The 26924-nt window shown below is 34.9% G+C and overlaps 1 long non-coding RNA gene across 3 annotated transcripts; it reads left to right on the top strand.

Moving 5' to 3' along the window:
- Nucleotides 1-3127: 3127 nt before the first annotated feature.
- On the top strand, nucleotides 3128-12465 carry LOC123861848 (uncharacterized). 3 transcript variants are annotated; one of them, XR_008508170.2, is made up of 3 exons: nucleotides 3128-3935; nucleotides 5648-5713; nucleotides 7060-12465. It is a non-coding gene; the product is annotated as an uncharacterized LOC123861848 (long non-coding RNA). The 3 variants fall into 3 exon arrangements; XR_010405295.1 differs by having other exon boundaries at nucleotides 3128-5713; nucleotides 7060-7159; nucleotides 9270-12465; XR_008508169.2 differs by having other exon boundaries at nucleotides 3128-5713; nucleotides 7060-7159; nucleotides 8431-12465.
- Nucleotides 12466-26924: the final 14459 nt, after the last annotated feature.

The following is a 26924-nucleotide window of genomic DNA, read 5'->3' as shown; positions in this document are numbered from 1 at the left end:
AATGATTCTATCCTAAAAAGTATCTGTGAATCCTATTTATCTTATATTTTGGGTTTTGTATAAGATGAGACTAGAAGATGTGTCCACCTTTGTATTCCAGTTACTCACAGTAACTTTCTACAGAACATGATGCAGATGAAGACTTCATGAGTGTCTTCATTTTCCAGAGAACACAGCTGAAACAGACACCTCAGACCATTCTTCAAATCCTAAGAACCATTTAACAGTAGAATGTGGATTATAACCACTTTTCCTTCATTTTCTATCAGTCGATACTACAAATCTGTCAAGTTGCTCTATTTCCCATAAAATTAGGATAGGCAATTTTATTATGGAATGCAAAGATACCAATGAAGAGAAAAGACACTTTAATTTAGAGACATTCTAAATTAAAACCAACTAAAGCCATCTCACAGGCATGAAGTCTTGCTGCTTAATGTGTCCATAAGAATCGAAATCTGGGGCCCTGTTTATTTCAGCACAAAGAATCACCAAACTGCTGGCTTGGTGGCCTTAAGTTGGAATGTTCCTCTGTCCACTTGCTGGGCCAATTCAAGATGAGATGAATGAGCACTTAAAACTATTTCAGATTTCTCTTGTCTGGCCTGAACTTGTCATTGGTGAAGAAAGACTCCTTGAATTTTTGGTAGAGATATTTAAATAATAAAGCTTTGACATGGAGGCAGGTGGACCTAAATCTAGTCTGCCACATCTATGCATTACTGAGAGCAACTATGGACCTTCGTTTACTCTGAGCCAAATCATGTCATATCCTCGTTTCCATAAGAAATTCTGAAAGAACTGTATTCCAAATTTTCCAAACTTTATTTGATTCTTTATTTCTATTTCTTATAAAATGTGGAGTCTATAAACTCTTTGTACTGTCTAGCCTCTATTTCACAAGCAAAACTACTTAGTATATATCTGAAAGAGACATGTATCACCATTCATAAAATAATCCTCAATATGTAAGGAAAGGTAACACTTTATAGAGCCTTACTTTTTTGTTCTGAAAATTCTCAATTCTTCTAGTCTTTTCTTATATAATCTTTTCCTCATTATTTTAATAATTTTCTCTCTTCTCCTTTGGGTCCTCATTAAAGTCTTAATTTCCTGCTTTAAGTATAGGACCCAAAAGATGAAAGAACACTTTATAACCTTAATTGCATTATTCTTCTCAAGAGAATGTATATATGTATACATCTCATGGATTCAAACTTACCTGTTGCAAAAGAAATATATACTACATTGCTGATTGTGGCTGATAATTTATTGAATCATTTTGTGGACAACTTAACCAAAGGCATACCTTCCAACTTTTAATATTTGGACTTCATATATATCTTACTGTGTTGGGTTGAACATCAGGTTCTTTATCTGCCTATTTCTATAGCTTGGCTTTTTAAAATTAACACATTACAATCTGTGCTGAATCTGTCTAGAAACTACATCATGTTTGGGTACTGGGGTGGCTCAGTCAGTTAAACACCCAACTCTTGATCTCAGCTCAGTTTTTGATCTCAGGGTCATGAGTTCAAGCCCCATGTTAGGTTCCATACTAGGAGTGGAGCCTACTTTAAAAAAAAAAAAAAAGAAACTACATCATGTTGATATAAGCGTGTATCAGAAAAGATTAAGATTCTTTCATTGTGACTGTCAGAAAATTACTCTGAGTTAAACATAAAATAATTTATTGGAAGATCACCAGAGACTCAGAATCAACAGGAGAATGGAGAACCACCTTAGAAATGAGGAGTACCAAGGCAGAGCTGGAGGCTGGGAAACAGGAGCTCTTGCCCTGCGGGCCTCCCCCCTCCCAAAAAAAGCTACCAGAGACAAGTAAAATGGTCCAGGTAGCATTGCTGGGATGTGCAAAAATAATACCAATAGCCAACATGCATCCTCTACTATGTATTCACATCTGTTAGCTCCTTTAGTCATGCATGACCTTACGAATTTGGGGCTGTCATTCTCTCCATTTATAAATGAGCAAACTAAGGCGACGTGGTTAAGTTCCCTGTTTAATGTCACACACCTAGGAAGTGATAGTCAGGATTCAAGCCTCAACAGGCTGGGCCCTATATTCTGGAAAACACAGGTGTCACTTGTGATAAGGGAATTCCAAGAATTTTCAGTCCCTTTGATCTCAAAATTCAAAACTAATGACAAGGTCATCAGATTAGCCTAGTTTTGAGTTTTCCTTCCACTCCCTGGCTAGTAGAGGAAGAAAAACTTTAATTACAGCCTTACCAGCCTAATTCCAATGAGGGAGTGCTAATTTCTCATAATGAAATTAGGGCACTGTTAAAAAAGGGAACACGGATGTCCAAGAGCTAAAAATAAAAAGGTATACTATAAAAAGCCTGCCCTTTATCACACTCCACTGAAATGAATACTTGAGGTTGCCTCCTTTATTTAATAAGACAAGAGTAGGTAAAGATACTAATTTATTTTACATTAACACTTTTAGTTTGTAAGAAAAAACTGCATAATTAGCTACATTTGAATTACAGACAGTCCTCCAATTATGATGGCTTGACTCACAATTTTTCAACTTTACAATGACATAAAAGTGATAAGTATTCAGTGGAAACCACATGCTGAATTTTGAATTTAGATCTTTTCCCAGGCAAGCCATTTGCTGGAGGATCCTCTCTCGTGCTGCTAGGCAGCAGGGGCAAGGCTCAGTTCCTACTCACCCATGCAATCACGGCATTGAACAACCCACTTACAATCATTCTGTAGCCATACAACCATTCTGGTTTCACATTCAGTCCCATAGTCAATACATTACATGAGATATTCAACACTTTATTATAAAGCAGTCTTTGCATTTGATGATTTTGCCCAACCATAGGCTAATGTAAGTGTTCTGTGCCCATTTAAGGGAGGCTAGGCTAAGCTATGTGTATGCTAGGTGTATAAGTTAGGTCCATATAGCAGAATAAAGATATCTTGATTGAAACCATTTTCACTCTGTAACTGTAAAATTGCTTTTGTTTGAAATAAAATCATCGCTGTAACAGAAGGAAGTGCCTTCTGGGTGGAGCAGCAAAAATACTGACAAGTATTGTTTTAAGAACAGGATGCTTTCATCAAGTGGAGTCCAAAGGAGTCATTTCTCAGAAGGAAGCAGAAGAGTTACAAAGGATCTTCTTTCTCCCACACAGCACAAAGCATCTTTCAAGGTCACCATGAGTGCATACATTTGCAATGTAATGGAATATGCAATTATTCATAAAACTAATTCATTGGCTATGGAAAAAGAAACCTTCAAATAAATATATGGTTGGTGTTTTAAGGTAAGAACATTATTCAAATAAGTGGATTATGCTGGCATTGTTTAACTAGGCTGAGGTTTCTTGCTTTTTTTGTTTGCTTCTTTAATGTGATTTGCTAATTTCATGCTTCCAGAATGTCAACAAGGCTAATAAAATAGCAATTTAAGGCCACATTAAAAGCTGAACTAAATGGCACCATTCTACTGAAGACATTAAAACAAAATTACAGGGTGTCCTCCTATCAGAAGGCATTTTTAGCTTTAATGTAGAATGGGGGGGCTTTATTTCTCTCTCCCCCCTTCTGCCTGGGGCTACTGTAGCTTTGTGGGACTAGAAACCCTGGCCTATTCTTGCTAAAATAATTCTTGTTGGGATGACTTAATTCTTTTTTCACTTGAATATTCACTTTCTTCTTAGGACAGTCCTTGTAGGATTTAAGGACAAATTAATTGCATACAGAGACAATGGGACCATATCCTTCACTTTCTTGATAGGATCTCACTAGAAGGAAGCTCACCTGAACATTTAAGGATGATAAACTTATTTTGTCTCTACAGCTATCAGTGTATTTAGTGTTGCCAATGTTTAAGGCTTTGTATCAGGGTCTTTCCTTCCCACTCGATCAAACCTGCACACACAAGCCCTGCAGACAAGGTAAGAATCTCTTACATACTTCTTTCCTAATCAATTTCATGTAGTTCCCCCACCAATATTCACATTAGTCGGTTGTAGTGTCATACTTTGGATAAATTTATAAGGTTATCTTTACATCATTTGCCTCGAGTAGTGACAAAAAACAAAAGCCAGTGAAGGACACCAGAAACTTAGGACTTAAATTCAGAAAACAACTGAAAACACAGCCAAAAGTAATTTCAAGTGTTTGTTAGTATTGATACTATTTAAAACACTTTCCTACTAGATGTCTTATGGTAGCCTCATGATACATTGTTATGGTAGGAAAAGATGTTACTTAACTTCACAGGAAGTAAAGTTTAAGTCAGGGGTCCAATGTGAGATTTCTTCTAAAATAATGACTAGCTATAAGTCTTCAGGTAGAATTCTCTGTTTAGGAAATACGGCAAAATTCAGTATTCTTCTTGGACAAATCAATTTTACTTTGACTTTAACTAATGCTAATCCCAAATGTTGTTTCTATGAATGTGAGCTCTGGTTTTGAGAATTTTTATGCATCTCAGAAAATTTAAAAGTTGCAGAAGTCTTGTTCTCATATCTAAGGATAACACACATATTAAATTTTGATCAGTTTTAATCTCTGTGATCCATTGATCTTGACCACATTTTATTACCATCCCAACCAATTGCCATTCACTCTATTTTTGTATAGATGTTTTGAGATTCACTAACCTATAATGTAGGTTATAATGACACAGTAGTTTCATAAAGACTGTCTTTCTAATTAATATTGCAAGTATAGGAGTAACATTTGGCAACCTTTAGTACTTTGGACAGAATTTTACCAAGTATTCTGGAAAGAAGTATGTCTAGAAAGAAACAATTCAGCAAGATAGGAATTAATTCCTCCCATCTTATCTGATCATTCTTTTATATAAGTGAAAGTAACTGCACAGAAAAGCAATCTAAATGAAATCCTAGTGATCTAAAAAAGCTAATGTAACATTACAAAAATAATCACAGTAAATACTGGATATTGGTTGCTTATTATAGGCTGTCCATACTTCTAACCCATTCTAAAGCATTCTTCCTGAAGAGAGAATGCGGTTGTAATCATTGGCTTCTCTGTTGTTACCCTCATCCTGACCAAGGGAAGATAAAGTGAATTATCTGATTGATAATTTGTGATGTGTGCATGTTGGGCTCAGCTCTGCCCTTTATTTTGCTTGGGAGCAAGATTACTCCACAAAAGCCTGTGTTTCCTTCTGCTCCACCCTGTGCTAAATGTTATGTAAACTCTCATCGTGCTCTGTTCCATCTCTGTCTGTGATTGGTGGGGAAAATTTGCCCAATTCTGGGGTTTACTTAGAAAACTCACTTGGCTCTCTCTCAAAGCCACATTTTTTCCATTGACATTAAGGATATGTTGGTCTCCATATCTACTCCTTGTCTTATTTCTCAAAATGTTCAGAACCTAAGAGAATAGAGGTGCTATTCTTTGAGGGCCCCTTTGAAGACCTGAGGTTTGCAACATTGAAGACAAAAGTGTCCTAACCCATTTAATCCATCCAAAAGCCCTTAAAATATTCTTATTCTCCTTTTACAAATGATAAAGCAGAAGCTCAATAATTAAAATACTCAATGCCGCATTGTAAATAGTTGAGCTGGGATTTGAATAAAGTCTGCTTGTCTCTAAATTCCATATTCTTAAATTTCCAATCTGCTTCCTCAAGGCATGAAAGGCATGGAAGATATTTGGTTCTCGCTCTCTCATCTCCCTCACGAGTAAACAGAATCAGGTAGATATGAAGTTAATTGCCCAAGGTCATGCAACTCATCATTGACTTCATCAGGCTTGCAACCAGGTTTCTGCATTTGCCTTCTTCCATAAATTTGTAATCAAGACAAGTAACTGAAGCAAAACAGAATTTTGCCAGGTGTGGCTAAAATCCTCCATAAGAAATCTAATGCCATGTTTGCATTTGGCCACAGGACATAGAAACTGCCGAAGCAAAATTAAATATTTATTTTCAACTTGGGTATAAAACCAGAAGGAAAAAAAAAAAAAAAAGGAAGCCAGTAACTGTTTTTAGTAGAGGGCAGGGGATAAGGAGGTTCAAAAAAGAATAGTTAAATTTTTATAATTTTTGTTGCTAAGGTAGAAAAAATTATGCAAAATCGTTTATCTGCAGAGTATGAACATAAATTATTTTTGTATTGCTAATGATAATACAAGAATCTATTTTGATGGTGTTATTGTTTTGCCAAGAACACATTTGCTTACGAAATTAATGTTTTCTGACTTGATCTAAGTCCAATACATGTATATCTATGACTGCTACAGGGGGAGATATATCTCAACAAATTTAGTTATCCTGTTTTTTCTGATATAACACCTTACAACCCTTCACAAGCCCTTAGGAGCACTGACAATCTCAAATTTATACTGAAAGAAAGTGCACTCCTCCATATCTGCATTTGCAAATAAGAGAGATCGTGTAACTGGTATAATTCAATATCCTTCATAAAATATTCTTCCATGTATGTCCATTAGCTATTACTGCTATCTCTCCAAAACATACTAGCATAAATAAGCAGTTGTCTATTATTTCTCATGATCCTAGTGGATAGATGAATTGAACTGATGTCTACAATCAGCTGAGTGCTGGTTAGATGGTTTTGCTGATGATGTCTGTGTTCTCACACGTGTCTGAGGCTTGGGTTAAAATGATTTGCCTGTGTTCCATATGTTCTTTCATTCTCCAGCAGGCTAGCACAGCCTTGTCCCCAGGCTAGCTCAAATCTGTTCTAACAATTATTGCAGGGAAGCAAGAAAAAGAAATGTAAATGTGCAAGAGATTTTTCAAGGCTTGGTTTATGTCAAGCCTTCTAATATTCTACTGGCCAAATCAAGTAACGTAGCTGAGCCAGAGTCAGAGTGAGAGAGGTCTACAGGGCAAAAATTATAGGACAAACCACGTGGCTATAGGTGGGTTATTAATAGGAGCCATCAGTGCAATCCTTGTACAAGACAATGTCAAATATCTGATGGGTTAAAAAATGTGCATTTTAATGTCTAAATTCTGATGGTATTTATCAGTTAAATGCTGATTGGCAACATATTGTTATTCTTATTACTGCACAGATAACCAGCTGGAGCAGTCTGAATCATATGGAAACTTGGTAGGTTAGATACTATCTGAGGGCGAAAGAAGGGAGGGAGTCAACCTGAGGAGCATTTTTAAGTAAGTGTGACTATTTCCTAATGGCTGTTTTCTTAAAATTTTCCAGCTTCTTTATTAAGATACATTTGGTATACAAAAACTGCACATAACAATGTTTGCAATTTGTTGAGTCTAGACATATGGGCACACTGGTATTACCATCACTGCGGTCCAGATCATAAAACATATTCATCAGCTCTAAAATTTTCCTGTGTTTCTTTTTGTTCATTTGTTTCTCTTTGTTTATTTGTTTTTACTATTTGTGTGTGTGTGTGTGTTTTGTTGTAAAAACACTTAACAGTTAACACTATCCTCCTGATAAATGGTTTCTTGGATATGCACACCAAAAGTATAGGGAACAAAAGCAAAAATACATAAGTGGGACTCCGTCACACAAAAAAGGTTGTACACAACAAAGGAAACAATCAATGAGTTAAAAGGCAAAATACGGGATGGGAGAAAATACTTTCAAACCATACATCTGATAAGGGATTAATTTCCAAAATATATAAGCAATTCAATAGAAATGATAGCAATAATAAAGTAACCCAATTAAACAGTGGACAAAGGACTTGAAAAGACCTTTTACCAAAGACATACAAATGGCAAGCAAGTATACAAAAAGATGGTCAGCATCAATCATCAGTGAAATGTAAAACAAAACCACAAAGAGGGGCAGCTGGGTTGCTCATTCGGTTGAGCATTAGATTCTAGATTTTGGCTCAGGTTGTGATCTCAGGATCATGAGATTGAGCCCTGCATCAGGCTCAGTATTTAGCCAGAATCTGCTTGAGATTCCCTCTCTTCCTCTCCCTCTGCCCCTCCCCCCACTGACGCGCTCCCTCTCTCTCCCATCCAATTACTAACCAGGCCCGACCCTGCTTAGCTTCCCAGATCAGATGAGGTCGGGCACACACAGGGTGGGATGGCCGTAGATGCTCCCTCTCTCTTTCTTTCTCTCTCTCTCGGTCTCTCTCTTGCTCTCTCACTCTGTTTCTCTCAAATAAATAAATAAATCTTTATAAAAGAGAAATCAGCTCACATCTATTAAGATGGCTATTACCAAAAACAACACAAGTGTTGGCAAGGTTGTGGAGGAATTGAAACCCTTGTGCACTGTTGCTGGGAATGTAAATTGGTAAAGCAATGAAAGATAGTATGGACATTCCTCAAAAAATTAAAACTAGAACTACTATATAATCCAGTAATCCCATTTCTGAGTATATATCCAAAAGAATTAAAATCGGGATCTTGAAGAGTTCCCAGGTTCACTGCAGTATTTTTCACAATAGCCAAGATATAAAAACAACCCAGATGTCCACTGACTGATGAATGGATGAAGAAAATGTATAAACACACAGTGGAATATTATTCAACCTCTAAAAAGAAGGAAATCCTATCATTTGTGACAACATGGATGGCCCTGGGAGACCTTAAGCTAAGTGAAATAAGTCAGTCACAGGATAAATACTTCATGATTCCTCTTATATAAGGCACCTGAAATTGTCAAAGGTATAGAAATATATAATATAATGATGATTATCAGGGGATGGAGGAGGGGGATTTTGTCCAATGGGTAGATATGCTGTACAACACAGTGCCTATAGTTAACAATAAGGTACTGTGCACTTAAACATTTGTCTATTTTCTTAAATGTATCAAATAATCATCTTTAACACTAGGACTCAGAAATATCTTGGACGGTGATTTGGATTGCTTTCAGATTTGGGGCTATATCTTTTGACTTTTGTGTTCCTTTCTGACTCTAAATCAATATAGCAAAGCTTTGCTTTTAGGCAAATTTCACTAAATGCACACCAGTTACAATTGAGGTGGATTTAACTCACTCATGTTTGTGTCTGATTCCTAATTATATGTTTCCAATCACTTAGTTACTTTAATCAATTATCTACTGAAGCATCGTGGTTCCAGATGTAATCTTAACATAGAAATTAAATGAGAGAAAATGTGGGATTTGGGACATTAAGCACACAACTAATTAAATCATATTGAATCCATTGACTTAGGTTTCACTTTATTATGAACATTTATCTTGATATTTTATTCAATCAGGAATGCTATTTATGGGTTGAGTGTATCTGCCCTTAACTTACTTTCACTATTATTACAGGGTTATTTATACTGGGAAAATAGATGAGATTGATAATCATAATTCACATAGACTAAACCTATAGACCCCAAATGTTTGAAATGGTCATCTGATTACATCTACAAGGTAAGATTTGGGGAGGGATATGTGTTGAATAGGGTTGGTAAATATTCGGGGTGCCTGGGTGGCTCAGTTGGTTAAGCAGCTGCCTTCGGCTCAGGTCATGATCCCAGGGTCCTGGGATGGAGCCTTCATTGGGCTTCCTGCTCAGTGGGAAGCCTGTTTCTCCCTCTCCCTCTCCCTGCCTCTCTGCCTACTTGTGCTCTCTAACTCTCTGTCAAATAAATAAAACCTTAAAAAAAAAAAAGAGTTGGTAAATATTTGCTTTCTTGACTTTACTATTGTGTTATGCGTATGTTGCATGTTGCATGTATGGTGTTAATATTAATAATGTAAAGATTATATGAGGCTGTGGAAGACAAATCTCCTTTTAGAAACTTACCATGCGAACAGCAAATAATAATCTAATGCATAAAAACCTGAAACATGACATGTGGAATCATATAGACTTGAGTTAGAATCTTAGTTCTACCATGTACTATGATTTACTGGATTTTTCCAAGCCTCAGTTTCCCATATGTAAAACTGGGAATAATTATTATTTCTCCCAACAATTCACTGGGAGAATCAAATGTGATAATGAATGTAAAATGCTAAGAGCATTGTGCCTGTATATTGTAAGTGCTTAATACATTTTTCTTTAGTGATACTGATGGAAAATATAGAGAATATATGTAAGTGATTGTCATGAATATCCTAAAAATTCATAAAAATAGTAGCTTAAATGGATTTGTTTAGTGTATCAAAAACTGCAGTAGTATGTTACACGAGCAAATAAACTTAATTGAAACTTAATCTATTTAATTCAAAATTAAGCCCTATTTGCAACTTTGCAGTTACCCCAGGAGAAGTGTAGAATGGTACATGTTTGTGATTTATGCTCACAAGAGCCCTGGATTCTGATACTGTTCTCACGGAACCAACAATAGGATTAGAGGTTTCTATTTTGTGGTGGTTGATAAAAACCCGTCTACAAAGTACATCCCCTCATCTCAGTGGTTTGGAAGTTTAATGTGCATAATGAAAACACATGGTTCTTCAGATATGTAAATTGAAACAAACTTAGAGATTCTGATTTAGGTTGTGGCAGTGTGACAAAGAACTGTGAATTTTTATATGTGTCACAGATAACTCTGATTTAGGTAGTTAGGAGCAACACTTTGAGAATCACAGCAAAATGATCTCTGCTCTGAGTATCTTGATAATAGAAGCCTAGAAGTCCAGGCTGGAGAGAGAAGAAATTGGGATTTGAAGAAGACAGAGGCGGATTGAAGTACAGTTGGTGTTAAGTCAAAGATTCCATCTTTGAAAATGTATGACAATCTAAAGTCCCTGATTATGACATGAAATGCATCAATAATGGATTTGGTAGTCACTGAGTGAAGACAGGAGACAAATGTGAATGCTTGTGGGTACAAAGGTTAGGATCGAAATCAGTAGGTGGTGGGGATGGTTTGGTGGATATATTGAAAATGAAATAAACCACCTATGATGGAAGAACATAGAATTAAAATTCCTGTTATGCCCATTAATACAAAGGGCTTCACTTAAGGATTTAAGTATCGAAAATACTTGGGAAATATTGAAATAAAAAATCTGGAGAAGTTTTGTAGAGATACAGTAATTATCAGTTATACCATATGAAATTAATTTTGAAATTCCTTTAAAAAATGATTAAATCTCTATTATGTTTCAGACCCTGGTTATTTATCTATGTACCATATCCTAAAGGAAAAGCTTTGAGAAAATGCCCTCCTTAGGAAATATGTACATTTCAATACCCAGGTCAAAACTTTCTTACATTAAAAACAAACAAACAAAAAACTTTTTTTTTAAATCCATGTGAAGTTATTTTTTCCTCAATAAAGTAAAAATAATAAATTACATTCATAGTAATTTTGACTTAACATGGGAAAATTAGAAATACCTTGGGTTCTTCTATGCCTTTGATATAAAAGTTGCTTTATCAAAATAATCGATGGTAAGTCATACAATATAATATTCTTCACATGAACATTTGTGAAAATGATTTGTAAACCGAATGATAATATAAAAATACATATTATTATTACGTGCTGTTCCCTGAATGACACAAGTCAGTACAAAAAATATGATGCATAAAAATCAAGCTAATTTGGACACTGAGGAAAGAACAGTAGGAATTATAGTAAAAGAAACAGGGCTTGTTAAATATCCATTACCTGTCAAGCACTGTTTTATGTACTTGTATTTATTAACTTTAATTCTTTTTTTAAGATTTTATTTATTTATTTGAGAGAGAAAGCCTGTGTGCGTGAGCAAGACGGAGGAGCAGAGGGAGAGGGAGAAGTGGACTCCCAACTGAGCAGGAAGCCAGACTGGAATCTCAACTCCAGGACCCTGAGATCAGGACCTGAACCCAATGAAGACGCTTAACCAAATGAGCCACCGGGCATCCTTATTAACTTTAATTCTTAAGCAAGTACTGTAAGGAAGACCTCATTTCACAAACGGTAACTGAGACACAGAGATGTGAAGTAACTTGTCAAGGATACATAACTTGACCATGGCAAAACCAATATTTAAATTTAGACATTCCTGCATTTTTCATTAAAATTCTCATAAATATCTCTAGCATATATTATGTATTCAGTGTTTACTTCCGACTGCATACAGAAACAAATAAGTAGCTATGAAATGTGTGATGGTCTCTTTAAAAAGGGGGTCGATAGTGGGATTTGGAATTCCTCATTTCATATATATATATATATATTTTTTTTTTTTTGATCATGTATGTGAGAGTTTATTTCCTGGCTCTCCATTCTATTTTACTGGTTTGTATGCCTGCCGCATTGCCAATAATACCCTGTTTTGATTATTGTGACTTTGCAGTGAATTTTAAAATCAGGAAGTGTGAAACATCCAATTTTGTTCTTTTTGAAGTCTATTTCAGGGGCTCTTGAAAATTGTAGGTAATTTTAGGTATTTCAGGGCTTCCATATGAATTTTAGAATGGATTTTTCCTTTTCTGCAAAAAAATCTTTGGAATTTTGATAGGAATTGCATTTTATTTGTAGATGGCTTTGAGTCATATTGACATTTTAATAATTATATAATAATTATTAAATAATTATATAATAATACTTGTCAATAAAGTTGACAATTTAATAATAATCAAAATTGACATTTTAATAATATTGAAACATGGACACAAACACAGGTGTTTTTCCACTTTTTAATTTTTTATTATTTATTTATTTATTTATTTTATTATGTTATGTTAATCACCATACATTATATCATTAGTTTTTGATGTAGTGTTTCATGATTCATTGTTTGCATATAACACCCAGTGCTCCATTCAGTACGTGCCCTCTTTAATACCCATCACCAGGCTAACCCTATCCCCCCACCCCCTCCCCTCTAGAACCCTCAGTTTGTTTCTCAGAGTCCATAGTCTCTTATGGTTCGTCTCCCCCTCCGAGTTCCCCCCTTCATTTTTCCCTTCCTACTATCTTCTTCTTCTTCTTCTTTTTTTTTTTTTTTAAACATATAATGTATTATTTGTTTCAGAGGTACAGGTCTGTGATTCAACAGTCTTACACAATTCACAGCGCTCACCATATATTAATTATACTCCTCAACCTTGATCTCTTAACTTAGCTCCACTGTCCCCCTTGCAGCATTATCATGTCGTTAATTCATTTAGCAACCCCATAAGAGTGAACATATGAATTTCCTGTGGGCCCAATCTAAATTGTCTGATGGTTTTTAGTAGTGATGTCCAGAGAATGAAGTTCCTTGATGATCACAGAGCATGTAAAATTTCAACATTGTTGTCTTTCTCAGCAAATTCTCTGTAATAGCAATATTAATTTAGCAGCTGAGATTTCTTTCTTCCAGAGAAAAGTTTAAAATAACTTGTGCTTTGTAATTAAATAGGATATTTTTATTATAAAAATAATTCAGAATCAGCTAAAAGTAAATTCTGTCAAAGTTCTAGTAAAATGTGCAATAAGTTAATTTTAAAATAACACTTAAACCATCCCAAGTTTGCAGCATCTAATTTCATTAGTTATACTATCTTCTTTAATAATATAACATAAAATAATATGTGCTAATTTATTTAACAAATACAAAATAAAAAGTCTGCTACATGATTGTCCCACTACAATAACACTCATTAAGAAGCATTTTGGGGTAGCCTGTTAAAATATTTAAGTCTTTAATTACAAATCATTTCTCCTAATTTTATGGACGGTATAAGTGTTAAGCTAAACAGAATTCTACAGAGCTACAAAAAGGTGGAATCAAATATAACTAGGAAACTGGAGAAATAAAGCAACTTCATTTTCCTTGCACATGTGGAAAATAGAATTAAAACTGCTGAACTAAGCACGTTTTTAGGTGAGGGAGGAACCTACCAAATGAGGCTAATTCAAGTAGTAAATATAGTCCAATAAAACCAAATTGTTTTTTTATTTTTATTTTTTTAAAGATTTTATTTATTTATTTATTTGAGAGAGAGAATGAGATAGAGAGCATGAGAGGGGGGAGGGTCAGAAGGAGAAGCAGACTCCCTGCTGAGCAGGGAGCCCGATGCAAGACTCGATCCAGGACTCCAGGATCATGACCTGAGCCGAAGGCAGTCGCTTCACCAACTGAGCCACCCAGGCGCCCAAAACCAAATTCTTTTTTATTCACATTTATGCTAATCTCTTACTCTCTTTTTACTTGTTATTTCCTGTACTTTTTTTTTTTTTAAAGATTATACTTATTTATTTGAGAGAGAGCATGTGAGCAAGAAAGAGCACGAGCAGGGTGAAGGACAGAGGGAGAAACAGACTCCCTGCTGAGCAGGGAGCCTGATGCGGGACTCAATCCCATGACTCCTGGATCATGATCTGAGCCCAAGGCAGACACATAGCTGACTGAGCCACCCAGGCGCCTCTCCTTTACCTTTTAGTCATCATTTTGTTTGTTTCATCTTAGAATTCAATTTGCAATATTATTTTAATTTACCTATTCCTTTAAGGTAAATAGAGACCATATCACCAATTCTGTTTCTTCCAGGTAGGTGCTTAGACATGATAACAATTTGGTATGGATGGTTACTATTATTTATTTATTCTTATTTCAGTTTTTATTAAAAAGCAAAAAGAAGAAAAAAGCATGTCTCACATACCAAATGATACATTACACAAAAGCTTGCACATCTCACTCATAGTTTATCATAGAAAGATAAACTGGGGAACAAAAAAATCAAATTTTTTCCTGTTCAGACAGAATTCAAATACTCAAAAGTAGGAAACCAGAGAAAGAACTATCCCCCAAAGGGAGATACATACTACAGATGATGAGAAGCTTTACAAGAGGGTAGGTTGAAAAAGCATTTGAGAGAAAATGTAGCACAAACCAGGTAACTTAGTGAAGGCTCAAATGATACTATCCTGACTATTACTACATTTTACATGATTATATTTAGATCTTAACATGATAATTAATGGTTATGTACAACCATAGGAAATTTAAAAAGTCAGTCTTTTGGCATGTTCAGCTCAAGTCATCCACTGCTTTCTTAAAAAGAAAAAAAAAAAGGTTTTCCATAAATAAAATGATAGCTTTGAAAGAGTTGAGAAACTTAATTCTGCAAATACTCATTTCTTGTTGACACTGGATTAAGAAGACTGTGTTGTATAATCTGGCTGTTATCTTTAGGGGAGAGAGAGGTGAGCAAAGAATTTGGATAGGTAAGGTGGGAAAACTGAATTTAAATTTGCCACCTCAGGTAGCAGAGAACTCATTTTATCCCATATCAAAGAAGGAGTATTGGAAATATACAAGCGTGTGGGGTAGGTATAAGGTGAGGGAAATAGCCACGAGGCACCATAAAAAACAGTAGGAGCAAGCAGAGGGCAGGAGAAAAACTGCCATTAGGAAACAGAACAGCCGGCCTTACTTCATGCCGATCATTTACCTTCCTCAGATAAATTAAACAAGGGTATTCCACCAGATGATCTAAGAGGTCTCTACCAGCAGCCAAATTGGAGGAATTTGTGACAAGGGAAAAATTCATGCTTCCTAGACAGGCCCATGACTTCTGATTGGCTAGAAAATGGATGGAGTTCATTGCTGGTCTTGGCTTTCTTTGCTAATTCTTAGCTCATTCTGTTTGGAAGCTGGCTAGATTTCCTTCATAAGAAGTTTGTCTGCATCTCCAAATAACTATGGCTTATATTTTCATTCTTCTCCAAATATCCCTTGGGGTAATTGGTCCTCTCCTGATTGTCCTATTTCTTCCCAAAAGAAAGACCCAGCCATTCTCTGTGTAGGTGCCTAAATTAATTATTTATTCTTGCATGGTGTTTGCAGGCTCATAGAATGACAAACTGGCAGGAACTCAGAATTACATAAATCAGCCCCCCTAGTCCACAGCCAAGAAAAAAAAAAAAAAAAGCCAAGAGACATTACGGAACCAACCCAGAGTCACATAGTCATTACCAATAGATACAGGAAGATACCACATTGCTTAACTTCCAAACCACTTACTCTCCTCTTCACCACTGTGTGGTTGTTTTCTTATCACAAATTGTATTCTAGTATCCCTTGTTTCCCAAATATCATATCTTTAATACTTTCTCTCCCTTAAAAAAATTCTGTTTATTGACATTGGCTTTGAGAAGAACATGCTTAATGAGTATTTCATGAATCTAATTTTTGGTCAGCCCAAAGTACTTTCCATTTATCAGTTTCTCATTTTCCTCTTTTCTCTCTAGCTTGTTACTCCACTTTTAATCTTCACTGAACTGCAGTTGGCATCTATTAACCTATATCCCTGTGCAATATGACTCTTCTGGATGTTGACTCTAACTGACATGGAGCAGGGGGTGGGGGTGAAGAGTGCAGTGTTGGCTGCCACTTGATATCAGGTGCAGATTTAGAATTTACATTCGTTGCTATTCTGCAAAGACTTACTTAATTCACACTTCTATATTTCAGGTCAGAAGGGAAGATAAAAGCCCATCCACTGACTTTCTAGAATGCAAAATGATTTTGAATGAGTATACATTCACAGAATGTCATAAATGGATGGAATATTAGAGTCCAGTCTTTTTATCTATTCATCTTGTTTTCTTTTATTGCACACCAAGCATTTATCAAGCTTCTTGAAGAAGAACTAGAGATGAAAGCATGGGCCTTTCCCTCAAAAAACTCAGATTTTATTAGGAGTGGCTGGAGACAGAAAGGGGAGTAGTCACCATCAATGCCCACTGAGATGCTTTATGCTAGGTTGTCTCTCAGTGTGCGACATCTGCAAATGCACAGACCCAGATCCATTCAGGGAAAGCTTCCAGAAGGAGGCAATGTCTGAGCCTGTTGGAGAATTATAAGGAGTGAGCCAAGTTAATATGTAGAAGGAGGGCAGAGGGTAATGCAACACACAATTATAAGATCCAGAGCTAAACAGAATGGGCACATTCAGGAAAATATCGTTTTGGAATTACTGGACTTGCAGAAAACATCCTGAGAGAGGGCAATAGACAGGCATCCCCCATTCCTGCAGTCTCCTTCATGCCGAGCCAAAGAGTTGGATCTTAATTTGAAAGTTACAGGAAACCTTGGAAGACTCTAACTCAGAGAGTGATAGGATGAAGTTACGTTTTCGTAAGCTGTTGTTGATAGCAATGTAAAAGATAGTGATCTTGCAGAGTTGGGGTGCATAAAAAGATAAGATTAGAAAAATGGCAACCAGAGAGGAGCTTCTTATAATAATCCCAGTAAGAAAAGATGAGGTCCTGAGTTAAGGCAGCCTCAGTAAAAGTGGAAAGGCAAGATGCACTGAAAACCATTAGGGAGGGAAATGGATACTCTAGAGAACAGAGGGTCCTAAAGATGTGAAATTAATCAACCTGGGCCACACACTTAATGAGCACCAGAGCTGCAATTGAAACCAGGTGCCCACCTTCAGTCAAGGAACATTTCTGTGACACCACTCTGCCTCTCCAAGTCTCTGCTTTGACAATTACAATAATTAAATTTAAGATGGATGGTCTATTTATAGCAAAGGGCTACATTTAAGAGACCCCATTTTTCCTCATTATCCAAGGCAAGTAAATGCAGGTGTTTGATTCAAATAAAATAGGATGTTAACAGCTCCCTCAATGCCTGAACTTCTTGAAAACAAATAGAAATTGGCTGCCCTTGATTTAACCTTAGAGCAGATATCACTTCCCTTCATCAGTGAGCAAGGTGAGGATAGATTTCCTGTCTTGTCTCCTCTGGACCTTTTTTAACCCAAAGCGACTCGTCAGAAGGTACTATTTCCAAGAATGAGGCATCTCCATTCATGCTCTTATTCCTAAAGAAATTTTGCGGGAGTAGATAGGAGTAAGAGTCAAGGAGAGAAGTGAGGTAGCAGCAAATTTCTACATCTCTGCATATGGCTCCTTCTTAGGCAAATTCAGAGATTATGTGAATGTGATATCTTCATTGCAAGGTACAAATGGACGAATATGTGTGAAAGGGCTTGTGGGGAAGGCATGTGTGTAAATAGGGAAATTGAAAGCTAGGAGTTATTACCATTCATTTCTCCAAAGTGAAGATGCTTTAAAGATATTTTATGATGTTTTGTTTTGAGAGGATTCCAGAAGTATGACATTTCTTTGCCCAAACTTCTGTTTCCCCCAATAAAAAGTATGTGCTATTTGGTATACAGAACAGTATAATCCCAGATTCTAACCTGCCCTCAATTCAGTTTGCTCATGCACACTTCATAGATTACTTTTGGTAAATGGTAGATACACAAAATTTTGTGGGAGAGAGGGCTACCTCCACCCCCCACAACACCACTACTTGGTTATAGTGCAAGTAAGTCTCATATCATGCATGTAGACATTTATTAACTGGAAATTATTAGCAAACATATGCAATGAAAACAGTTCATAAGAGCTGTTCTGCAGACTCAAGAAAGTCCCCATAACTGGAGAGAACAAATACTGCATTCCATGCTGCAGTGCTCATTTGATCTCCACAAAGACAGACTCAAGGACTCACAACATGTGTATTCCATATAAGGACATGTCCCGAATGTACTTTCATTGTCAGGCCCCTTACATGCCAAACACAAAAATATAGCCCTAATATACAAGCAGGGAGGTACAAAAGTATAAATGGGTGGTATCATGAAAACCGTGTTGGTGGAATGTCATAGAAGGGCGTTCTTATATTGTAATTGATAGATGAGGGCAGAAGAGACAGAATCCTTGACCAGAAGTAGAAGATTCTTTTAGTAAAAAAAATAGCATTTCATGTGGTTCAAACTTTATATGCCTTAACATTAGCAGAATACCTGTCTGAACGCCAAACACAATTATACATGGAAAATTGGCACAAACTGCATTTTCCTCCTTAGGTCTCTCTCTCTTTTTTTTAAGGTTTTTATTTATTTGACAGAGAGATAGAGAGCACAAGTAGGCAGAGTGGCAGTCAGAGGGAGAGAGAGAAGCAGGCTTCCCGCTGAGCAGGGAGCCCGACGTGGGGCTCGATCCCAGGACCCTGGGATCATGACCTGAGCTGAAGGCAGCTGCTTAACCAACTGAGCCACCCAGGTACCCCCTAGATCTCTTTTGTTAATGATATATTAATTTGTTTTTAATAAAATGATCCATTGTATAAGTATTATTTATTTAAGTGACATTATTGTTAAGTGATGTGTCTATGTTACAGAACACATTACAAGAATGAGTGATGGGAAGTTTAATAATAATTAGTGCTAGGATTTATGCAATTATTTTCACTTAAATTGGGTGGTTTCATTAGAAATGAGGACATGCCCTGGGATCCTAATGCCCCCTCTTCTTTCTTATTCCCTTATTTAACCCAGAGTGGAATCTCCCCTATATCCTACTTCTCATGGGGAAATTGTGGAAACCCACATGGTCTGGAGTAGACCACCTAAATGAACATCCTTAAGCTTCCCCCGGTACTAGGAGAATGAGTGTTGACCTAAAGGTAGTCATGGCCTTAGAGCAAACAATGCAGTAGAAGGTGACTCCCTAGAAATACAAAATATTTGAAGACTGTGAATAGGAATGGCTTATTTTAGTAATTATTTAAGATAAGCATTGGCAAACTATGGCCCTTGGGCCAAATCCAACTCACTACCTATTTTTTTAAATAACATTTTATTGGAACACAATCCTTCTGATTTATTTGCATTTTGCCTATAGCTGCTTTCTCACTAACAGTGGAGTTGAGTAGTTGCCATGGAGATCATATTGCTGCAAAGCCAAAAATATTTACTATTTGTGTCTTTAGAGAAAAAAGTTTGTCAACTCTTGTTTTGAGATATGTGTTTTTATTTGTCAAATTTTTAGAAATTATAGGTTGAAAATGAGAAATATATAGTAATGTATTAGATTGTATTAGATCATGCAAATAGTTGGCACCATTATTCCATTTTGCCTACTCCAGCATAAAGTAATGGCATTATCACCATTAGAGTTAACTTCCATTTAAGTTTGAGCTTAAAGAGGAAAGCATAGTTTGTTGAACATGAAGTAACTTATGTCAGAATGCTCATGAACTGACCCACGATGTGGGTCTGGGATACTGAATCACTGAACCTTCCTCTGTTTGCTCATTCATTTCTTCAGAGTAGGTTGATATAAAGCTGCAAAGAACAAAATTTGGTGTCTGGGTTTAGAGGCTCAACTGGGATCTCTGTGGGTCACCATTGCTTCCTTTGATGAGCTATGAGATTTGCCCCAGTCAGACTGAAAGCATAATGAAACAAAACTCCCCCATTATTCTAATGGTCTCTACCTGATATTGAGGTGCCTACCCATGTATTGTGAAGAAATGAAGTGTGGAGCAGGAAGCCCAAGACCCACTCAGGTCCAATCCTGCCTGCCACAGATGGTCACAGACTTAAATTGGACTCTGTGTTCTCTCAGGTCACATCTGTGTTTCCAAACACATCTTTGAACATAGTAATTCAAGGTTTTTCCCCAACTGATTCAACAAAGTTGTCATTTACTGGGTAACAATTGCAGGTTTCTCCTCTTAAGTTCTGACTGGAGTTGCATTTTCCACATGTCTGCCAGATCTCTGTTTCCTTCTTGGATGCCATTTCTCAGCCCTTGTGTTTTTTCTGTGGCCAAGTGAGTTATTTTACCCCCTAGCTGTCATTAGACAAGCACCTGCCAATTCATTACTCATAGCTTCCGTTATATTATAGCCTTTGGAACATCCTGTAGTCATTTATAGCTGGTTCTTATTTCTGGATACACACATTACCAGAAACACACACACACACACATGCACAGATATACTATCATATCTACTTATCATCTGTAATCATCTGTGGCTCCTTCTTTCTCTCTGGATTTAACCTTTTTTTTTTTCATTGAGGAATTTGTTATTCATATTGTATTCTCCTGGCAATGTTGGCTGTCTGTTTGGCTTAGAGGTGAGAATCTCTGTGCCACCTTTTCCCAATAGTGCATGCAGAAGTCATGAACTAATACTGATTTTCTGCACAACTAATTTTTTCATTATCCTAGATCTAAATTGACCCTATTTCCAGGTTTCTTCCAGTTAAACAATGATTATTAAGTCAGCAAACCAAATTAAGGGTACAAATTAATCTGTACCCAGAAACAAGACAATTCTTTGTTAGGAGTTGCTTTATGTTTGTTTGTTTGTTTGTTGAGTTTTTCCGCTTTAGTAATACAATATATTTTCTAGTTCTAGTTCTGCAAAATAGAGCTAAGAAATTCACTAGTGATCTGTAGGAGAAAAAGGAAAAGTGTGAACTCTGAATCAAATACAAGAACTGTATCAAAAAATCCAGCTGAGTTTTTGTTGGTTGCAAAGCCATAGAATAATTACCACCAAAATAATGAAAAGGTCAGAACATGTTATAATAAATGAAGTGAGTTTGTGCCTGTTGCCAACATCTCTCACTTTAATTGGCATTTGCTTTTAAAGAAATACTGTGACATTTACACTTCAATTATATATAATAAGAATACTAACCAAGTTTCAAAACAAACAAAAGAGTGAAAAATTAAAATTCTACATTTGGAACAGAAACAAGAATAACAAAAAGTTAACATTTGAAATCAAATCTGCATTAAACCTATATACATAAAAGCACTAGATTCACCATTGATTTAAGCATCCGATTCCTGCAGCCTAAGTTATTAGAAGGTTTTTATTAACTGAACCAATAATTTTTAATTGATATATTTAGTTTTATGTCAATATGGACAGTGTGAAACTTAAATTTCTTATATGCACTGCACTTGGTGTTAGATTACTTTTTATAATGCAGAATTCATGTTGCTCATTTGTACAACAAATCTTCAACGGCTTTGCACTGACTGTTGAACAAAATTTCCCCTCTTTCACATTAACCTTTAACCTGCTCCAAATGGTGGACTTAACTAACCAGCCTTATTGCTTATTTATTCCTGTATAAATTTAATTATTTTTAAATAATTAACTTAATGTCTATCAAATTGAGAACTGCTTCCTCTCTCTGAGCCAGAATACAATTGGGTCATTTATATTCAATGTGATGAAAATGACTAGGAAAAAAGTACAGAAGCCAATTAAAAAATTTTACTCCTCTTATACCTTATTAAATGCAGTGCCACATATTACAATGGTGTTTCCAACTGAGCTTCACTCACCAGGCATTAATTTCATCAACTTTTGCTGAAAAGAACAAGAAACAAGGTACTACCTGGCTTGGAAGGGGGAAGATCCATAATATTTGCATTTCTTGCAAAATTCTTTCTTGGCTTCCATGTCTTTCTTTAGATAGCTTCTTCCATTAAAACTACTGTTAAAAACAGATATATATGCCAAAAAAAAAAAAAAACCCTCATATAATATTCCAAGGGCAAGAGACATTAAAAAGTACTCCCAATTGCTCATATAGTTTATAATTTTGTTTCTACTCAAGCATATATTTCTCATTCTAGCAGTTAGTTAATACACTAGGTAATTATAAGTTTATAGTTTTTTGCAGAAAGGCTCCTAAACCACATCGAATTCAAAAATTTTACTGTAAAATTAAGAAACATGTTGGAATTAAATAGCTTTCCCCCAAATAAATAAATAAATAGCTTTCCCAAGGTGAAGCTCTAGTTGAAGTTCTTATCTCTGCAACATGTGGGCTGAACAAGTGCAGACATCTTTTTCTAATATAAACACAGATATGCTTGATAAAATAAGACAGCAGCCAAACAAAACAAAAAAATACAGTCATCCAGGAAACAAAAGAAGAGAACTCAAAGAAGATATAATAGAAAAAAAGAACACAGTTCATAGACATAAGCTCAGGAACCAATAATATAATGACCAAGAGGTATGTTTTCCCTGAATATAAGAGCTCAATCAGAAACATGAGTTATGTGTTTGAACCCTCAGAATTACACAATATCCCTGCTTAACAAAGATTTTTGGAATTACTGTCTCCTTCATTGAACAATATGAGAAAAATTCTGCTCTTCAGCCATTGAATTTATAAGACTTTGCTTGACTTTTCCTGGAAAAGGAAAAACAAAAATCTCACGAGAACAAAATAATCTAAGTTTGCATATGTATGTGTCTATTCCAAATTTATATTATTTTAAGGGAATATAAATTTCAAGCCAAGAAACTCATGTAAAAATGACACAAGGTTGGAAAAATGTACAAAACTTCTACCTAGGGATACATCTAGAACTCATGGCTCATGGGAAACTCCTGGGGGGGGGGACTCAAGGAAAAAAAAAGTGAGCTTAGAATCAAAGAACAAAAACATGAAGAAATAATATACATGAAGGAAAGCGAATAGATATAATGCAAAATATATTACAAATTAAATTGATATTATAGGAGGTCTGGAAGATAATTAACGATGATTTCAAAAGTTAAAAACAAAAGTTGGAAGAAAGTGGAAAAGGGGAGAAAATTATTTAAAATATATGAGAATACTTAAAAAAAACATAGTCTTTGGTATCATGAAATCAGTAAAAGGGTTAAAAATAAGATTAGATGTAGCTGAATACATTACTGATGAATTGAAAGTTAAATGAAGAAATTACCCATGTGGGAGTATACATTTGAAAAAAATTTTAAACATTAAAAGACACGGAAGACACACTTACAAGAGTGACTATGTATCCCCAAACTTATTTCAAACAGAGGAACCCAATAGAATTAGCAAGTGTAAACACTTAAAGAATAATTTTTAACTGATAAAATACTCCAGATATCATAAAAGACATGAGTGTTCAAATTAAAGAATCATACCAAGTACAAAGCATGATAAGTAATAATATTCTGCTTTTACACAAACCCTATGGAAATGTAGAATGCAAAATCAGTAAAAAAAATAGTTAAATAATTGTAAAAGGGAAAGTTCATCTATTAAAAGCAAACAAACATCGCATGAATTTGGATGAAAAGAAATGTCTCATCAAAAATAATAGAGACCAGGTGGCTCAATTGGTTAAGCTTTGCCTTTAGCTCAGGTCATGATCTTGGGGTCCTGGGATTGAGCCCCACTTCCAGCTCCCTGATCAGTGGGAGTATGCTTCTCCCTCTCCCTCTGCCCTTCCCCCTGCTCCTGCTCTCTCTCAAATAAATAAATGAAATCATTTAAAAAAAATTATAGAGGCCAAAAAATAATGGAATGGTATTTTTAAGTGCTAAGAGAGAATGTCTATGCTTCTGTGCCCAGTTAAAATCTTATGAATACAAAGTGAAAACAAATTAGAAGAAAAAATCTGAATTTTCCATTTATATTAAAATAATTCTAAAGCATGGAAGGATTGTCAGGCAAGCAGAAATTTGAGAAAAATTTTAGCAAATATTTAGGTAACTCTAAGTAAGCATTGATGATAACACTAATAAAAATATTTAAACTGGAAAGTCAAATTTGGTAATTGTAATTAACAATTAGGGAAGATGAGTCAGAGTTGAAAAGATTAAATCAATCTACAACTCTCACGTTGTTTAGCTGGCAAGAAGAGATATTAAATAAATATTGTCTTTGTTAAAAATTTAAATGCAGCTAATAAAATATGAATTATATACATATGATATCTAGTGGGGGTATAAGCAAAACTTGAATAATTCAATGAACTATTAAGTTAAATAAAACATAATATACTCATATATGACATATATACTTACATATATGAACATTTGAACATATGAACATATATAGTCATATATATAATATATATGTGTGTATATATATATATGAATCAAAGAAAAAAGCAAGGAAAATGTAAAATCCAAAAAAACGGTAGGAAAATATCCAAATTTGTCAAGCACAATAAACAACACATTTTCCATGCCATTTCAAAGACAAAATTTCTCAAAGTGAGGAAAATAACAAAATTCTGCTCTGTTAGTAATGAAAGATCCATTTAACATAATGAAAGAGAAAGATTAAAAAAGATAGGAAATTATTGAATACTTATTGAATAATAACTAAGAGAACTGTTGTATTAATATTAATTTTTGACAAAATAGACTTTGAGGAAAGATAATCCCTATAGTAAAGAGTTCATTAATTAAGGAGAAAGAAATGATTCAACATAAAATACAAAGGTCTAAATATGTTTTTACCCAAAATATAGGCCAAAATGTATATAAAACAAAAAAACTGAAATTATAAAAATAATTTTCCAAATACACAATCACAGGGTTAGATTTTAAAAGTTTTCTTAAAAATTGATAACACCTAGGAAAAATAGCTTTATTGAGTAAATGTATACAGATCTTATGTTCAATATTTAAAAAAATGCATTGTTCTTTCAGGAACTCATGAAATATTAATAAATCAATCAGGAAAAAGGCCACAAAACAATTTCAACAAATGTCAGTGAATCAATATCCTATAGGTTTTAATATCTAGTTAGAAGGTAGGAAATTTAGAAATCAATAACAAAAATATAACCAATTCTCCAATAAGCTGGTAAAAGAGAGAATATTTGTTAGTAATTTCTACATCATGAAGAAGTAATTACGAAAATTACAAAGTATATGTAAGTGCATAGAACAATAAAAACATTACATATTAACCACAGCTAAATAATACTTATTGGGACATTTATAGACTATAAAACATGTCTTAGAAAAAAAAATATTTAAAATTAAGGAGTTCAGGGCGCTTGGGTGGCTCAGTTGGTTAAGCGACTGCCTTCGGCTCAGGTCATGATCCTGGAGTCCCTGGATCGAGTCCCGCATCGGGCTCCCTGCTTGGCAGGGAGTCTGCTTCTCCCTCTGACCTTCCCCCCTCTCATGTGCTCTCTCTCTCATTCTCTCTGTCAAATAAATAAATAAAATCTTTAAAAATAAATAAATAAAAAAAATAAAATTAAGGAGTTCAGTATTTAATAAAAGAAATTAGTAGGAAAATAATGGTGTAAATTCAAGTAAATAAAAAACAAACAAAAAATAGGATAAAAGCCTGAAAGGTTTTTATGCCAAAGGTCAAATATTAAATATCTTAGACTTTGTGGGTCATACAGTCTCTAATACAACTACTCACTTCTGCCATTGTAGTTCAAAGGAGCCATAGACAATACATGAACTAACTGGGACTTTAAAACTGCTCTATTAGAGAGTAGAGAAATCCAACAGCAGAAAATCAGTAAGTATATAGTTGAACTTAATAATATCAACAATCAACTGGATATAATGCACATAGATAGAGGATTTCATCCAACAACAGCAGAATACACATTCCTTTCAAGGGCACAGGGGACATTCACCAAGAAAGACCATATTCTGAGCCATAAGACATATCTTAACAAATGGAAAAAAAAAAAAAGAAAGAGAGAGAAAGAATCATACAATGTATATCCTCAGACTACAGTGGAATTAAATTAGAAAACATATCAGAAAGATAACTGGAAAATCCCAAAACATGTGGAGATTGAACAACGTACTTCTAAATATCATATGGGTCAGAGAAGCAATCTCAAGAGCAATTTCAAAATATTTTGAACTAAGTAAAAATGAAAACAACTTAGCAAAATCTGTGGAAAGAGCAAAAACAATGCTAAGAAGGTAATTTATAGCATTGAATGCAAATATTAGAACAGAAGGATCTAAAATAAATAATCTAAGTTTTAACCTTAGGAAGCTAGAAAAAAAGCAGCAAGTTAAATCCAAAGTAAACAGAAGAAAAGAGATAAAAATAATAATTTAAACAGAAATCAATAAAATTTAAGATAGGAAATAAAAAGAGAAAATCAATAAAACCAGAATCTGGATATTTGAAAAGATCAATAAAATTGATAAAACTTTAGCCAGGTTAACTAAGAAAAAAAGAGAGAGAACACAGATTAGTAATATCACAGATAAAAAGGGACATCACAATAAATCTTATAAACATTAAAGGCTAATAAGGGAATACCATCAATAACGCTATGCCCACAAACTTGATAATCTAGATGAAACAAACCAATTCCTTGAAAGACACAATTTGCTAAAACTTACACAAAAACAAATAGACAATGTGAATGAGCCTATATCTATTAAATTGAATCAATAACTAATAATCTC

The sequence above is a fragment of the Mirounga angustirostris genome, unplaced genomic scaffold (assembly GCF_029215605.1).
Source record: "Mirounga angustirostris isolate CCGP_5_RB_7025 unplaced genomic scaffold, mMirAng1.0.hap1 SCAF_9, whole genome shotgun sequence".
Classification (NCBI taxonomy): Eukaryota; Metazoa; Chordata; class Mammalia; order Carnivora; family Phocidae; genus Mirounga; species Mirounga angustirostris.
This window is presented reverse-complemented; position numbering and strand designations above follow the sequence as displayed.